Consider the following 6129-nt stretch of genomic DNA (forward strand, 5'->3'; position numbering starts at 1 on the left):
ATTATTTAATTTTTGAGTGTTTTCATTAAGGACATCGATTTTTCGATTTAATACAATTTTTAATCATTTATAATATTACTAAGATTCACTAAGATTTTATTAAAAAAAAAGATCCACTAAGAAAAAGATGACTATATCAAGTCTTAAACTTATGTATTTTATTAGGTTGGTATACGGGATAAGAAAGTATTGTCAACTTCAAATTTCATGAAAAATCATAAATAAGAATTTTGCCTGACTAAGTCGTGGTTTGTTTCTTTTGATGTATTTGTTTTGGTGTCAATCGATGTTAAAAGTAACGTTTTTTGTTAAGATTTCACAGTTTGTTAAAAAGTGTTTAGTTAAAAGTTTTGGATATTCTAGAAAGTCGGTGAATTACATTTTCAGCTACATTTCCTAGCAGTAGCTGTGAGTTTTTCTATTTTAATCTTCCTTTTTTTTGTTTTGCCTTTCCAATAATTTTCAGCTAATATTTTTTTTCGTACTACCAAAACTAAATGGAAAAGATCTAAGGCTGGTATCTTTTACTTAGGTATCGTGTCAAAACGAAAGAAAGCATCTGACAATGTTTCGAGAACTGAGCTACTGGGCACTAAGGATGGGGTAGACTGACAACTACTAGGCAGGGGTGCCAGTTGAGGGGAGGGCGTTTTCGGTTCTTGGTAATTTCCTCCTCCCTAGAGTTCCCCTTACCCAATTTGCCCCCCCCCCCACCTTAGATTTAATAATACCCCCTTTCTGTATTTTTGTGAATTGTCACCACTGCTATTTGGACAAAATTAGTGTACTTCTACCCTAAATACTGTTGAACATTAAGTGCTGATTGAAGCCCAGCTACGCACTTTCAATCTTAGATTCCCCCCCCCCCCCGAAGATTGGAAAAGGACCTGAAAGCCCTCAAAGAATTATTTCTACTCTCCTGTTAAAACATTATTATATCAGATATGCCCTTTTGTTTCAGGAATGACTGTATTCAAACAACGTTTGATCTATTAATGAATATTATGTTCCATGTTTCTTTTTTGTGTTTTCAGAGGTAAACACACCGTAAGGCTCAAAAATAGTAGGGAGACCTTGGACGGTAAAATAGAATATGAAAGAAAGAGAAGGCCAACAGGAGGACAGAACAAAGAGTTTAAACAACATAAAGTCATTTACAAATAATATTGGTATTAATAATAGATTCAGGTGCCAGCCAGCTGACTACTTCTAGTAACGAATTGGAGGGATCTGAATTTTACAAATAGATTGATCACTGTACGGTATTTTGGTGGATGAATTGGGACATTTTCCCCAATCCAAATTTACAACGAAATGGTAAATTTAAGGGGATATTTGCTTGGGAATGGTAATAATAAGCTGATAGTGGGGATCCTTAAATCAACAACCGTGTGAATTGTGAATTTTGAATTGAAGCTATGAAGTATTTTGCAGGTTGCATAGGTTGCATCAAGACATGGCTATCTGTCTTGGCTTTTCTCTGTCTACAATTAGCCATGTCTTGATGCAACCTACTGCAAAATACTTGATAACGTCAATTCAAAATCAACGGTATTTTGTACGGTATATATACGGTATTTTGGTGGATGAATTGGGACATTTTTCCCAATCCAAATTTACAATGGAATGGTAAATTTAAGGGGATATTTGCTTGGGAATGGTAATAATAAGCTGATAATGGAGATCCATAAATCGACTTCTCGGTGAGAATGCTAATAATAAGCTGATAATGGAGATCCTTAAACCAAAAACCGTGTGTGTAGCTGAAGCCCTGTTTAGCTCAAACCCCCTTGCAACTCAAATCTCATGCAACTAAATACCCTTTTAATTCGACCCCCTTTAAGCAATTCAACCTAACATAAGGGTTGGATTGCAAGGGGTAGAGTTAAACTGGGTTGAGTTGCATTATGGTTTAGTTAAATGGGGGTTGAGCTGAATGAGAGTTAAGTTGAACGGGGCTGAGTTCAACGAGGGTTGAGTTGCATGGGGGGCTGTGTTAAAACGGTGGTTGAGCTTACGGGGAGTCAGTTGAGTTCAGTCGCAAGGGAAACTCAACCTCTCCTAGATAGTATATCGTGGCAAATACCTGGATGTATATACCTAGATACTAGATATATATACTAGATAAATGCAGGGTATACGCACATATATAGATGTAAAGAGGAAATAGTTTTTTTTTCCTAAAGGTTTAGGGGCCCGTAAATAAGAATTTATCTTTTTGTTAAGCCCCTTTGTGTCAGTCTTATGCAAATTTCCTAAGAACTGTTCCAGTTCTTTACTTTCTTAAGTGGTACATTGTTATGTACCATTTTAAATTGGTCATTATGATATAAATAAATTACATATTTCAATCAGTATTAGTCGCAAATATTCCAAGTCTTTCTCTAAATAAGGACTTTTTTACGCTGAAATTTTTATGACCCTTTAGGAGAGTGTTTTAATAATTCACAGAATTCAATCTCAGCGTTTCCTAATTTCTCAGTAATCTTTTTGCACGTTTCGCAGGTTCTCCCTTATCTTTTATATTCATTTCTGTTTTACGGATCAGATATTTCTTTCGTGTTCTTTTGTAACTCTTCTGTGTGTCCTTGCAAGTGTCTCTATTGTTTTCACTATAAGCTCTATCCAATTCAGATTGCTTCTGGACCCTAAAAAGTAAATTGCATCACTCTTGTATTGTCCAAATCGTATGATCATTCTCTGTCTTAGACTTAGAACTGGGCTCAACATCGAATCCAGATATATTTAACTAGATAGCGTTTAGTCGGTTTTTAATTGGCAAAGAGCCTCTACAGCTCTTGTTTACTGTTAAGACCACGACTCGAAAATGATGGAAGCCATGGACTAACTCTTGAAAAATTCCTGCATTATTACCTTGAAAATTAGTTTGTACTGTTTTACTAAGAATTTAGTTTTTATTAGTTTTATGATAATTATGGCTAGGGTCTTTACTCTTTTAATTTTCGTATTCGCGCACTTTGTTTTAGTACTGGATTATATGTATTTCCTTTTGTTCTGTACTTACGACCGTTCAATAAAAATATTACACGTCTTGTTGTTTCTATAATTTATAATAGTTTGTCTTGTAACAGTAACACCTCATCTCATTCGCAGGTCCTATAAAGCGTATTTACTTAATAAAAAGGAGTGGAGACCTTCCTTGATTGGGGCAAAAAAAATTCTTGTTTCTTGCTCAAAGGCAGGCATGTTTCTATATTATTACATGAAAATACAAACGTCAAACCATACAAATTTAAAAATTTGTTTTTGTCCTTGGATAAAACTGTAAAAAATGATAAGTGCCCTTTGGTTTTGGCCTCCAAGGTCGTTATGGCTGTTGAATTTTAATCAGATTTTCTCTTGTACTATGACATTAAGGAAGATTTATTGAGGCTTTGCTTGATTTTTTTTTTTGGGGGGGGGGGGGTATGCGTGTGTGTGTTTGCTCAGAAAAAACGAAAATTTACTTTACAACCTTTGGCAGGGGCTTCATGAGGCTCATTTTATTGGGGGGGGGGAGGGCGATCTTCGTAGATTTTTCCGAATCGCTACCTGATTTATGCCGAATTTTCTGCAGAAATCAAGAATTTTGCTAAATTTCGGCTGATTTTACAAAATTTGTGCCGAAATTTTTGCCTTCGGCGGAATTTTTACCAAATGCCGAAAAAGTTGGGGTGAGGCGTGACCCTCCCCGCCCCTCCCCTCGGGACGCCCTTTCCCGTCGATACTAAGAAAACCTGACTTTATTTTAGATTCAACACAAACACCACACAAAAATTACAAAAACTTATCATCGATACAGTACCAAGCTGCCATAGGCCACACAGCTGCGCAGGCTCGAACCCAATCTGTTCAAAGCTACACACTTTGTCCCTTCTAATAGTCTTCCAGTTTCCTTTAAATTGCTTTTTATAACCTCTTTCTAACCCATTCGGGGATGACCTGCTTTTTATTTGGCTACAGCTGGACGACCGAAAAGCATAATCTTTTGCAATCTTTCATCTGCAACACGTGACCTAACCATCTTAATCTTTTTTTTTTTCATTGTGACCCTAGAAAGTGGGATCACACCAAATTTTTCGGGCAGCTAAGTGTTTTGTATGCGATCATCCAAGTGAGAACCTAAAACTATTCTTAGACGATGCTTCTGGAAACATCGAGCTTACCTTCCTCAACCTCTCGAAGCGTTCACTATTCAGAACCATACTTAACTATTGCCACACCATGGCTTCCAATATTCTATTTTTTTTTCTGAAGACTTAGCTTCCTATTCTTCCAAAGTTTTTCAACTGTGAAAAAATGCTCTTCATCTTGGTCATTCTACTTCTTACCTCATCACTGCATGCACTATATTTACTAATAGTACTACTAACAACTCACTGCAGTACCAAGCTTCCTGAGATCACCATTGTTGCGTATGATCCTCCTCCATCCCAATCTATTCATAGCTTCCTTCTTTGCTCCCTTCCAAGAAGTTTCAATTTTTAAATTTCTCTTTATGACGTGCTTTTTGCTTGGCCCAAAATGGATGGCCGAAAAGGACGATCTTTGGCAATCTTTCATCGTTTACCAATAGAGTTCTCCTAGCCTCAACCTTTTTCTCATTATAACATTAGAAAGTAGGATAGAACCATATGTTTCGTACAGCTTGTGTTTGAATGTACGGTAACTATCCGTAGGCAGTTCCTCTGGAAACATCTAAAAAATCCTCTTCTGTCTTCCGCAGCACCCACGTTTCAGAACCATATTTGACCACTGTCATCACTGTAGCTTCCAATATTCTAATCTAGGTTGGCAGACTTACTTCCTACCACAAAACTTTTTTGAACTGCGAAAAGACACCCTGGGATTTGGCTATTCTACTTTTTCCATCTTCACTGCATCCACTATCTTTACTAATAATACTACCTTGGTAAGCGAAGCTATCCACTTAATTGACCATCTCGTTACCCGTCATTAAATATTCAAGTCTATTTGTTTCTAGTTTAAGTGACTTGGTCTTCTTTACTTGAAATTTCAAACCTGTTCTTGCACCTTGAATCCTCAAAACCTACAAACCTTCATTTATTTTGCTAATATTTTTATCTAGGATAAAATCATCAGCATTATCTAAGTCTAGGAGAATCTTGCTATCCCATTTTATTCCATGCTTTCCCGTAGCCTTTAGCATGTTCCTTGGAATACTACCCAAGCAAGTGAAGCTGTCCTCCTGATTTAGTTTCTCGTTACCTAGCATCATCTTCTCACCTTCATTAAGTCCTAGTGAAAGTGGTTTCTTAACAACAGGCTTCGTAACGTTAGTTCTAATTTTTATTCTTTCACCTTGAACTTTCAAAACCTCTGAAAATATATTTATTAGGCTAACATTTTTATCTGTGACATTCAAACAATCTGAATCATCTATGCCGAAGCATGTTTAGTACCATTTTTTCGCAAAGGCTTTGCCGCATTCCTTTGGACAGAGCCCGTTGAAACATACTGTGTTAATCACTCAAATACTAATAATAACCCATTAAAAAAGAAAGTGGGAACAAAAAAGTTTTTATTTCAAATAATTAGTTACTTGTTTGAGCTGTGTGCTGCATTTTTCTATATTTTTCCTAGCCAAATAAAAAACTATTCCCTCGAAAAAATTCATAAAAAATTATTCCCGGTCCTTAATAAAGAACTGGAAATTCAACTTGTGCCCTTTGATTTTAGCCTCAACAAAATCCGAAATTATTTTAGTATATAATAAAGAAGAAGAGAAAATGTACGCATACCTTCTTCTAGATAACTAAAATTTAAGAGTTTATGCATTTTTGAAGAAAATCGGCTAATTTTGTTTTCCACTTGTAATCTTCTTCCAACAAATTAAGACACGATAATCATTTCATCTATTAAGTTTTTAATAACACTGGTAGGTTAGCATTATTAAAAGAATGCTCATTAGATACAGGTATACAATGTATTATGCAGGGCGTAATTAACCTAGATTGAGATGACTTGCATGGTATTATGCATGTGGCTTAGCGTTGCGCCCTCTTTCCCCTATATCTAAGAAATAGTTGACCATATTAAAAGCTGTGTGAGCAAAATTTGTCAATAACCCTATGGTCAATTGTTTATATAATAGAAGTTAACATCATT

Source organism: Artemia sp. Qi Xiang Cuo, chromosome 15 (genome assembly GCF_049724085.1).
Source record: "Artemia sp. Qi Xiang Cuo chromosome 15, ASM4972408v1, whole genome shotgun sequence".
NCBI lineage: Eukaryota > Metazoa > Arthropoda > Branchiopoda > Anostraca > Artemiidae > Artemia > Artemia sp. Qi Xiang Cuo.